Genomic DNA, 13,172 nt, shown 5'->3' with positions numbered 1-13,172 from the left:
TGGGTTTCATACTTTTGTAGTGATAATCTGTGAAGAGTGGCTCTCCATCTACATTTGAATACAGTCAGGAGAGGTTATTTACACTGACTATGGAAATGCACAGGTGTTTCTATAAATGTCTCTACTTATGTCAAAAGTTTAAGGTACTTGAAGATGAGTGTTATGTGCATACAAAAAGGGAGACCGATTCTGTTTATAGAGTGTTGTATGTGTTGATGTAGTTATGTGATTCATACAGATAAATGTAACAGATTATAGAATTAACCTACCAGCTCCCTGATTGTCTTTTCCTTGAAAGAAAGACAGTGAAACCTTGTGTTCCTGCACGTCCCTGCACTAGCCCACCTGAATGTGCCCTGCTGGACGCCTAAGGAAATAGTCCAGATTACAGAATTAACCTACCAGCTCCCTGAGTGTCTTTTTCTTGAAAAGAAAGACAGTGAAACCTTATGTTTCTGGAAGTCCCTGCACTAGCTCACCTGAATGTGTCCTGCTGGACGCCTAAGGAAATAGTCCAGATTACAGAATTAACCTACCAGCTCCCTGAGTGTCTTTTCCTTGAACAAAAGACAGTGAAAATATGTCTTGTAACTGCTATTACCAATTGTAACAATAACATTAATATAAAGCTACAGCTAGGTTAGGCAAGCTTCCCAGCCAGGTTAGCCAGCAGCCAAACCCCCCTTCTAGCATTTAATTAACCCTTACTTCCCCATCTATACCCTCATTTTTGCAAACCAGGATATCCCCCCCCTCTCCCTTAGCCTGATATCCCCCATTAGGGGACTCTTTTGCTGCAATAAAGTGACTGACCACTAGGTGGTGCTATACTATAAGCTTTCTGTCTTATTTCTTTACCAATTCTTTACCAAATCTCCTTAACTCAGTTCCAAGTCTACTTCTGATTATTGCTTCACTCTATCATTATTGTCCCAGTATACTTAACCTCATATTACTTCTCTAACATCCCTAGTCTATCCTTGCTAGCCTCTTAACATTCTTCAACATCTCTTACTTTCAGACTTACCTGCAGACTTTCACACTTCACTGATTGTCATCCTCGACAGACTTCTCTCTCTGGTTCTTGTATATACCCACCCCGTTCGCCCTGTGGGCTCACTCCACTCCCCTACCCTGCCCCCAAATTTCACCCGCCCCCACTGCTCCTACATTTATGCCTCTAAAACCACACCCCCATCACATCTGCTCCAATCTAGCAAATAACCTCATTAGCACTCCCGACTATCCTTGTCACAACACCACACCTGTTATTACCTTACCTTCCATGCCTCCTTGTTACATCACCTCACCTGTTGATATATCTCCTTGTCAGTTCACACTACCTTACCTCCCATTCTTCTTCCACTTTTCAAGCCAACATAATGACTATATCACCCATCCCACACCAAATACAATTATTACTCTTGGTCTCACTCTTTCCTCCTCTAACTATTGCCTATCGGCTAACCTCCTATGAACAACCATTATATCCCACCCTTCTCTTCCCTTCCAAACACACTTCATCACCACTACTAGCTATCTCTCAAAACTTCATAAACATCACATCCAAACCCTGCTACCTACAAGCCAAATATCATAGACTAGCACGCATTAAGTATAGCAATATAAATATTAGAAAATTACTTGACTTTTATAGTAAGCTTCACTACCCCATAAATCGAATATACCTCCAATCCTTCCTAGACAGGGACATTCATCCTAACCCCGGCTCAAACAATATCCTTACCACTGAAAACTGCAACCCTAACAACACTAGTACCCAAGCCCCTACCAAACCTTCTAAATTACTCTTTATAGCACATCTCAATATATGTAGCTTTAACAATAAAATTGCCCACCTCCACGCCCTCCTAGATGTCCACCTATTTGACATCCTATGTTTATGTGAAACATGGCTAAAACCTACAGTGAACGACAATGAAGTCACCTCACCTGGTTACAATATCCTTAGACTAGACCGCACAGCCAAAAAGGGAGGAGGGGTAGCAATCCTTTATAAAGCAGAGCTACAACTTAGCACTGCAAACCTTAGACCACCTTCAGACAATAATGCTGAAATACTCATTTCTAAATTCCAGGTCAACTCATGTAAATCCATATATATTATCTATATCTACCTTCCTCCAGGAAATAACATTAATGCCCTTGAAAATATCCTTAACTGGTTTTCTATTAATCTCCCACAAGAAACTATAGTCCTAGGAGACTTTAATATCGACTGGACGTCCGGTAGTAATGTACACCCTACCATCCATATTAACCTATATGGCTTCTCACAAACTATTATCTCCCCTACCAGAATTAATAAATCTAATAACAAAGAAAGTACCTTAGACTGGATTCTTACTAACACTCATCATCAAACATACAAAGTAGGAACCCTCCCAGATGACCTAAGTGACCACTAACTAACTTATATTATCAGACATAAAACCAACCTAACTTACCAAAACACTTTCAGGACAATACGCACCAAAAAGCAATTTAACCCTGACCTTTTCCAGACAGAACTCAAGCAATGCAATTGGTCACCACTAAAATCCCTCCCACTAAATGAAGCAGTGGAATACTTTAATTCCACATTCTTAGCCATCCTTGACCACCACGCCTCAACTCGCTCTGTTAGAAATAAAGCTAAACCTGCCCCTTGGCTCACAAACACTACTAGGCAAAAAATCCTTCTTAGAAACAAATCCTGGGCAAAATGGCATACTACTAAGAATCCTACAGATTACCAAACCTTCAAACAACTTAGAAATAATACAAAAAGCCATCCTCTTAGACAAAAAAAAACCTTTTACTTCCAACTAAAGCAAACCTACCAAAAGAAACCACAAAAGTTTTGGACTAGCATTAACAAACTGCTATACCCAGGGGAATCTATCACACCTAACCCACAAGACTCTAACCCTGAGAATCCCACACATACTGCTAATGCCTTCAATTCTTTCTTCACAGACGCCATCCAAACTCTCGCTAGCCAACTATCTCCAGATACCTCAAATCTGCCTTCATCTACTACAAGCCCACCTCCATAATTTCTGTTACAACCTGTTTCTACTTCCTTTATTTGCTCCCTTCTCCAAAAACTAAAACCTACCACCCCCTCAGCTGACCAACTTCCAGCAGAATACCTGCAAAAAGGAGCTAAAGCCATAGCCTATTCCATTTCCATTCTGGTTAACAGAACCATAAGTGAAGGAACTATCCCATCTATCTGGGAAACGTCTCACATCATCCCACTACATAAAGGTGGGAACTCTAACGACTTTTCTAACTATTGTCCTATAGCTCTACTATCTCTTCTAGCAAAAATAATGGAGAAATGCATTCATAAACAACTACTTAACCACCTACTCCAAAATAACTTACTTGCCAACTGTCAACATGGATTTAGACCTTTCCACAGTACTACCACTGCCCTGCTATCCTTCACAGACTGCATTAACAAAAACCACAACAATAATATTCTTTCCTCTGCAGTCGTCATTGATTTATCTAAAGCTTTCGATATGGTTAATCACCAGCTCCTTTTAAATATACTAAAATCCCTTTCATTTGAACCTCTAGCAATAAATTGGTTCAAATCTTGCTTAGACAATAGACAACAGGCTGTGTTATGGAATAATAATCTATCTAATCACCTACCCATCTCACTTAGTGTTCCTCAGGGCTACAAATTAGGCCCACTCCTATTTTCCATTTTTATTAATGACCTTCACTCAGCAATTCCACATGCCACCTGTATTCAATATGCAGACGACTCTACAATAATTTGTTCAGCCACTTCTCCAACTGATCACAGTCCCTTACCCAAAAAGCATTCAATACTGTTTAACAATGGTTTTTAAACCGCTGCCTCCTCTGAAACCCCACAAAAAACGAAACCTTTACTTTTCACTCCAACCCGAAAATCCACCCCAATAAATTTCACACTCATATCTAATAATGGCACCCTCATACCTCCCGACCCAACCACTGAACTCTTAGGAATAACAATAGATAACAACCTTAACTTTGATACTCATATAAATAGCACAATAAAATCAGTCAACAAAAAATTGGGGTCCCTCTATAGAATCAAACCTTTTCTTACACCAGTAGCCAGGACCGCTATAGCCAGAACTCACTTAATCTCCACCCTACTCTATGCTTCACCTATATACACTAATCTTTCTAAAAACAACCTCAACAAACTGGCAATCTCCTATAATAATATTGCTAGATTTGCTACTGGCTCTCCTTTTAGAACTCACCACTGTCTTAATCTAAAACAACTAGGATGGCTAGAGTTTCTAAACCAACTTCAATTTCACCAGCTTGCTATAGCCCATAAGACCCTATATCAACCCACCAACACTCCAATATTCACTAGCCTCATTACCCCTTACAACAATCTTAAGAATTTACGCTCCTCAAACAAACTGCTGATCAATACTTGCAGATCCAACAACTTGGCAGGAGACTATAAGTTCTCTAATACTGTTGGAAAGCACTGGAATCTTCTACCCTCTGAACTCGTATCTCTGTCTTCACTAACACTTTTTAAACAGAATCTATAACTATTTCTCAATACACATTGGTTTATCCTTAAAGAACCAAAAGACCATGGTATTGCAATTTAAATATATATATATATATATATATATATATATAAAATAGTAACATTTCTCGTACATTGCCTTTTACTGTTTGTGTTATGCTCATGATGAGTAATGCATTTATTATTAACAACAGCTGTTTTAGCATGGACTGTTGCAACTTTCTGTATTGTATTTTGTATGTGTTTTGGAGCTCTTCTCCCCGGGCCTCTACTGAAAATGGACATGTATCCAGTTAGACTAGCCCGGTCAACAAATGTAAAATAAATAAATAACATAAATTAAACACATAAAGGACCCTGAACTTATTTGAATAAGTTTAACAGCACCATATTACCTTGGGATTACTGAAATTATGTGGCTTACTAAGGAAACCACAGACATTTTAAAGCTAGAAAAATATAATAGAAATAGTGAAAATTAATAAGAAATAGTTCAAAATGAGGGAAGATTATTGAGTTCACCTCAAGAAATGTTTGTTTTATTCATATGATGGACATATTACAATGGCTTTTGTGAATACTTTATGATGTCATTTGTAAACAGGAAGTAATTTCATCAGCAGTAAAAATGATTTGTGTTGATGAGAAAATCATTGGCATTGTGGGACTCAAAGATATTCATTACCTTGGTGTTGTAAACCAAAAAATTGTTGATATCCTACCCCCCCCCCACCCCCATGATGATGCTATTCCAAAGTGCCTGGATAAAAATCACATTCAGAGCAGCTTTACTGCTCTAGTGCTCTAAATATAGCTATTAATCTTCCATCTTCAAAATGTGGAACAGTGATTCCCATAATGTGGAACAACTGGGCAAATTGTGGGACCTTACCAACAGCTTACTAACAACTTCAATTAGCTTACGGGATAGCTAAAATGTGTTAACATTATGTGGATGAATCAATATGATTCAGTATTATTTACCGTGGTTATCAGTTAAAAAAATCTTAGCTATGAATATAAACATTTACCCTTTCATTGTGAAACTGTGAGGAACATGGACTTTTTTAAAAGTCTAAATGAGGAACATTCCTCATAATTTGGCACACTTGAGAAGTAAGAATCTTAATGTTTTAGAATCAGACCTGTAACTGTGTAACTGTTGTTCTTTCTTAGAAGTAACTCTTGTATCTTTTTAGCTAAACATAATTGAACCCTTAAAGTTTGTCATTTTTGGAAAAATCCTTGCTTTACAGTTTATTTCAATTCTTGTCATATTCCTCATGTTAAATTTCAAATAATTTTGTAAAAACAAACAAACCAAAAAAAATGAAGAGTAGAATTAGATTTTTTATATTTTCACTTTTTGCTCATTTTTTCTCTATAGCCACACCCGCACAATTCTGTCATGGTTAGTACTAGGTAATGATTTACATATGACTGCAATCAATTTTGAGTAAAATAATTAAACTCCTTAGATGAGCAACTTCTTACTTACATTATTACATTACAACAAAAGACAAATAAATAACATTATTGCATTACAACAAAAGAAAAAGAAAAAAAACTTACATTATTACATTACAACAAAAGACAAATACATAAATAATGATGGTGTCACTACAAATCATCACATGTGTAAATTTTCAACGTAATGTGCTCCAGCTGCAAGAACTAGTTGTCAATCCCCCGGATTTACTAAATTTCCATGCAGGACTAGCTTAGTCCTGCACGGAAGCGCGCGTTTAGGAGCAGGACGGCAGCGTGCCATGCATATTAATAAGGCACGCTGCCCAAGCTCCGAGGCTTACATGGAGTGTGTACAAGTGCAGGGAGCATGTCTGAGAGCAGAGCTCTCAGAATAAACACATCCCTGCAATGTAGAACAGCAGAAAGTGGTAAGAAAAGAGCAAGACCGCTTATAGGTGTCCTCATATCCCCACCAACAGTCCCCCATGTGTACAACAGCAACAGTACATATACATTAAATGAAGAAGCCCTTTTATTTTATTTTTTTATAAAAATCTGAGTACAGCTAACCATAGGTGCACAGGTGTGCCCATTGCTTAGCTACAGTTAAAGCAGCTTAAAAGGCTGAAGCGGATAACAAGGAAGATATATGCAAATTAAGCAGCACAACAATCGTGTACTGGGCAGAGCATTTGCCTAACAAGCAGGCATTCCCAGTTAAAGACCCACTACAGCAAAGTCTATTTCACATGGCAAAGCACGTTATAACCAATATTTTTGTTGAAAACCCACTAAATAACATATATTTATGAATTGGAGTGCTGCAGGAAATGCACATGTGAAGTGTCAGGGTCATAATGAATAAGGCACTAGTAAGCAGGTTTAAGCACAAATAAGCAGTAGTAAGCATATGTAAGTACTAGTCAGCATGTTTCAGTGCATTTGCATGGGGGTAAGCACTGCCTACACAGATTAAGCAACTAATTATAAGAAACTGTAACCGGAAGTTAGCAGTGCTTACCGCCATGCAAACACACTCAAACCCGCTTACAACCACTTTAAAGTGCCTTAATCACTCTGTATCCAATGGCCTGTGTTCTGCCCAGCAATAAATTAAACAGGCTCTGCAAGGCTCGAACCCAAGACCCTGTACACTACAGTCACAGTAGTTAACCACTAAGCCATCATAGCAATACATAAGACTGAGGTTTCAGCCAACAAATCCTCATCATAGGAAAATCAAACTGAACATGTAAAAGGAATCTATGTACAGTGTGATGTTGTATAACCTGCTACATAACATAAATATGCGAAGTGGAGTACTGCAGTAAGGCCAGATGTGAGGTGTTATTGTAATAAAGTGTTGAAGTCCCCAGGACCCCATACAGTGTACGTGCACATGAATCATGGATACCAAACACAGATATAACATGTAACAAATAATAAATCAATGCCAAATGGAAATTATAATGCTAATTAAATATTAAGTAATGCTAAGCATTGCACAGTTCAACTTACTTAGTGTAAGCAATGTGCAGGCTGGCTAACTCAATCTGCCCAGTGGTATACTCAGTTAAGCAATGCCAACATTAGGTAAGCAGGTGTGCCCATAGCTTAGCCTTTTCAAAACCATCCAATCATGGGAAAGTGTGGGAAATCGGGCATATTTAAACCCTTCAAGGCGCAAATACTTCCCATAACTGGTTGCAGCTCCCTACTGTAGGCAGAATGGCTGGAGGTGAGGAAGGCACTCAATGTAGAGCACAGCCCTGGGACACCCAGGAGTCCAGATTCATGTTAAAGCTCCTGGTAAAACACCATGAGCAGAGACTACTGCAGGGCCAGTACCAGGGCTCTCAGTATAAAGTGGAGGCCTGTGACAGTCTCGCCCATGACCTCACCAGTGCCACTGTTATCACCCGGACTGGTGAGCAGGTCAGGCATCACCATGCTGACCTGAAGTGGCGGAGGGGGGATCTCTTGGAGCAGTGGATCCAAGAATCAAGGCAGATGGCCAATGCTGCAGCACTGAGTAAGTACTCATTTTACTATGTAGATAATGATTGCCTATCTTGTGTATACTATGGATAGGTAATGGCAAAATATCACTGTATTTCTCTGACAGCTGCAGATGAGCGGTCTGCAAAACAGCAAGCCCATGCTGCTAGGCTGCAAAGGCTGCATCACGAGGCAGGTTAGTAATAATCTTGCATGTACTGTCATAAATAAATATAACAGTTCTAGAAAGTGTTGTACCAGTATAAAAATGTATTGCATATGGGATATACTGAATAAACTAGACAATATAGCAGGAAGACTGTCATATAGGGTGTGTGGAAATAAAGGTGTAATATCTTGTGAATAAAAGTAGAACCCCTGGAGTGCTTGTGTACATTCTGCTTTCATTGTTTTTGTAGTGTTGCATTATATAAATAGTACTGTTGTATTAAGCAGTGTTACCCACACTGTTGAATGCAGATAAAATTTGTAGGAAATTCAGTATAACAATGTTGGAATTCCCAAGAGGTCAGTCATATTGCACAACTGAGGGAAACTTAGACAGAAAACATTGGAATTCTTCACACCAATTCCATGATAGCACAGTGTACTGTGATGTCAACTGTAACATTGTTACCACACACAACAGGGGTTTGAATCCTGGGAGTGGTAGTAAGTTGTATGCATAATCATACCCCACAACCGTACAGAGTCTGTGAGAATGTTCAGGTAGAAAGCTGTATGCATAATTAGACCCAACAACTGTACCGAATTTGCTAGACTGTTCAGATTGTATGCATAATCATAACCATCAACTGTACAGACTGTGGCAGAATGTTCAGGTAGTAAGCTGTATGCATAGCCATACCCCTCAACTGTTCTGATCTGTCCAGCATGTCCAGATAAATGGCCCAAATCTGCTGCCCGATAACCTGTTCCCCTGAAAAATCAGTGTGATGATCCAAGAAATGTAGGCAGCTTTTACTGACATATAACTGATAGTCAGACCTGAACATTGTCAGAGAATGTATATGAGAACAAACCTGTCACTGTAGCATCTCACCCAAAGTGTATGACAGTTAGTCTCAAAATATGTCACATTAACACCTGCATCCTGTCAAGCCTTGACCAGAGTATGTGCAATAACTCCAAAGCCAACTTTATGCTACTTAAGTCAGAAGTGCCAAACTTCATGGCACCCATGCAGACGGGAGCTGAAAGTTCAACTGCTGAATCCTACACTAAGGCACTGTACGAACACATCAACTCGTGAATGAATCGTGCCATCCCAAATAGAACCAAAACACTCTCCTCCAAAAAGGAAGCCAATATGGTGGTCCCCTGCCATAAACAAACTACACAACAGAAGGAAGAAACTGTTGCAGAAAAGAGGAAAATCCCAGGATGCAAAATCTCCCTTACCAGCGTCAGTAAGAAGCTGAGATCCCTCATAAAATTCTCCAAAGGTAGTTACGAAAAAAAAATTGCCAAAGATTACAGACAGCCACAAGATATTCTATAGTTATGTCAAGAATCTAAATGGCAATGCTCAGATCTGCTCTGAGCTACAACAGAATGACATTAAATATACTGATCCCGAGGATATTGCCAATATCCTGGCAGATCGATTTAGTGCCAACTTCACCCCGCTCTCTCCCCCTAAAGGGCCTATCTCATTACCGAAAGATTGCCAAATTCCAGTAATCACGGCCACATGGGTAGAAACTGCACTCTCCAAAGCTAAGAATATAACATCCATGGGACCAGATGACATCCTGGGCTGTGTACCACATGAACTACAAAATGAACTAGCACCTCACCAAAGTGTCATGTTTAATTATAGCCTCACCTCAGGCTTTGTGCCCACTGAGTTGTGCACAGCTACAGTTATCCCACTCCACAAGGGGGGATCCAACTTGGATCCTGGGAACTACCGTCCCATCAGTCTGATGAGCCTGATCTGCAAGGGCATGGAACATATTATCACGAAACAGGTAAACAAAGACATTGCCAACCTTCACACACTGGACCCCACTAAGTTTGGGTTTGTGAAGGGCCGATCCTGTCTCCTAAACCTGAATGACTTCTTCGAATCAGTCTCCAGAGATGTGGATGAGGGTAAGGTGGTCCACACAGCCTATCTGGATCTTGCCAAGGCCTTTGACACCATACCCCACTCTGGACTCATAGATAAACCTACTAAGCTGGGCATAAATCCCTACGTCACTCGATGGGTTGCCAACTGGCTTACTGACAGAACCCAGACTGTAAACGTAGACAACTACAAATACAGCTCCAGACAAGTGACAGGTGGAGTACCTCAGGGTTCAGTGCTGGGACCGCTCTTGTTTGGCATCCACTTCTCTGAAGTACAGGCCAACACTAAGGGCCTCTGGCTAACAAAGTTCGCAGATGACTGCAAACTGAGAGCCATTATTGAATCCACAAATGATGTGGATATTCTACAAAAGGGCCTTATAGAAACAGAGGCTTGGTGCCAGAGCCATGGGCTCAAGCTTAATGTCAAGAAATGTATAGTTATCCCCTTTGGGAAAAAACATGTACCCATGAATTACCACATAGGTGGCAGTACACTAAACACTGAAAGTGTGATGACAGACTTAGGGACACAGGTGGACAGTGGTCTCACCTTTGATAACCACATCACTACAACAGTCAGGGAATCCTTCTATGTGGCACACCTTATCACTAAGGGCATCCAGAAAAAAGGAGGTCATTGTCTCACTGTACTCATCCCTCATTAGACCCATTATAGAGTACAATGCCCCATTTAGTATGTACATCACAAGACAGCAGCTGTAAAGGCCGCAGAAATACCTCACTAAAAGAATCAGAGGCCTAAAGCAGAAGCTCTATGCTGGCCCTCTAAACAAACTCCAGCTATACTCTGTGGTATATCATCTACTCAGAGGAGATCTCTGCTTAACATACAAAGCTATGTTAATCCCTGAGCTGTTGGACATGCTCCACTTAAAGAAATCCCAATCCCTCATAGCCACACACTCCAGGGATCTAAACCTTGTCATCACAATGAACAAAACATGCTGGAGGGATAGGTTCCTGACCCAGAGACTCCCCATACTCTGGAATAGACTGCCCATACATGTCAAGCAGAGTGCCTCCTTGGCCCTCTTCAAAAGGAACCTTGACGATTGGATGGAAGATAGGAAAGTCACTCTGGGGATCACGTCAGTTGCCCTGCTAGACAGGGGCCTAGGGAAGTAAATATTGTGTGAAGAAATATCCGGGGAATTGTTTGGCTAGGCTTGTATAGGCCCTAGGGCCAATAGCCTAGTACCAACTGATGAACCTATGAACCTGTAACAGATTGTTAGGTATGTGTATAACATCAAAATGGAATCTGGGAGTATGTGTAGAATTTGTCAGGTAGTGTTAACAGTGATTTTCTCAACAGCTATACCAGGTAAGAGGTGTAGACTATACATAAGACACATTCCACATAGATGCTAATCTACAAACATACCATTGTACAAAGTAAGGACATTGGGTAGTGTAATAATACATGTAAGGGACAGATCACCGCAGTGACTAAGAAAGTTGTGAAACCTACAGGGGTACATTAGTTGTTAACTGAACTCTCTCTCTCTCACTCCCACCATATGTGCTACAATAACCTAATTACACACCTCAGTGGGTATGTGTACACTTCTGTTGGGACATACATCCTATTGGTTTATAAATATTCACATTTGGTTCTATGCATGTGCCATGTTAAAATACTCCCATATTGGTGGACTGTTGCCATCAATGAAACCTGCATGTTGTTGTAATGGCCACTGTTGTCCCATATATGCATGTGTTCTGCTCGCTGTGCAACTGTTGTAAATCTGGTGTCTTGGGTTAATGGGAATACCTATGCATGCTGTTATAACTAATCCTGAATGTTGTTGACTATTACTAACTGACATCTTCCTTAAAACTGCAACACCATAGCTCATATGGGAAGGCCGGTCCCAGCCGACCCACCAGTCCCACCTCAGCTGGCCATGTCACTGGGCACCAGCATGTCTGGGGCCCAGCCTGGGACCTCCTCTGTTGGCTCTGCACCACCTTTGGGTGGAACTGCCACAGGGGATGGGGCTCACCTCCCCCTGGAAGCAGGGGCAGAGAGGAACTTGTCACCCACCGTCAGGTCCGGACAGTGGTGCTTAGTGAGCTTAACATGAAGATTTGAGACAAGCTATGCCAACTTGAGGGCTGCGAGGTGCAATTAGAGGGTGAGCTTGTCCCTCCTACCCAGCCCCAAGCACAGCCACCTTTAGGGCCATGAAGGTGCAATGGTGAGTGCCCATGGGTATGGACCTCAGTCCCACTGTTTCCATTTGGGGGCTCATGGGCTTGCGACTTTCAAACTCCCATCCCCATCCAAGGTGTTTACCCAGCACATGTGTCATATACCGTCCCTGTATGTGTCTTGTTTGTCTTGTCTGTTAACCTACCCAACCTTCTTCCCCAAATATACCTACTAACCCTTCCCAACAACCCACTCTCACCTGAAAAAAAAAAAAAAGGCAATCTGTTCCCAAAAAAAATGTTGCCCCATACATAGCTGTCCATTTCGCACATGTGTCCACTGGACACATGTAATCCAGTCTAATTGGCATCACAACTTATTATTGTTGTCCTCACCCCCACCCAGGGGTTTGAGTGTCCAAATCTACCTCCAAATTCAGTGTATATGCACAGCTGTTACTGTAAAGGAAATGGGCAGCTATGGACCTTTCCTACACCCTTCCTGCACATCCCTAGCTATTTTCCCTACTGTCTTTCCCTCTTTGTGCCCCTTTTTTACCACTTTCATATCAACCCCTTTTTCTTTTCTTTTACAGAAATTAGAATGGGGGTAAGCACTTTTAAGCAGCAGTAAGGGGGTTTAAGCCTGTTTGTGTGGGGGTAAGCAACACCTACACATTAAGCAATTTAGAAGCTAACTGAGTGTAAGAAACTGTAACCGGAAGTTAGCAGTGCTTACCTCCATGCAAACCCACTTACAACTGCTTTAAAGTGCCTTATTAACTCTGTTTCCAGTGGTCCTTGTTCTGCCCGGCAACAAAACAAACAGCCTCTGCAAGTCTTGAACCCAGGACCCTGCAAAACA

Source organism: Protopterus annectens, chromosome 5.part0 (genome assembly GCF_019279795.1).
Source record: "Protopterus annectens isolate FY-2018-M chromosome 5.part0, PAN1.0, whole genome shotgun sequence".
Classification (NCBI taxonomy): domain Eukaryota; kingdom Metazoa; phylum Chordata; order Ceratodontiformes; family Protopteridae; genus Protopterus; species Protopterus annectens.
The sequence above is the reverse complement of the archived record's forward strand: the minus strand, read 5'-3'. Positions refer to the sequence as shown.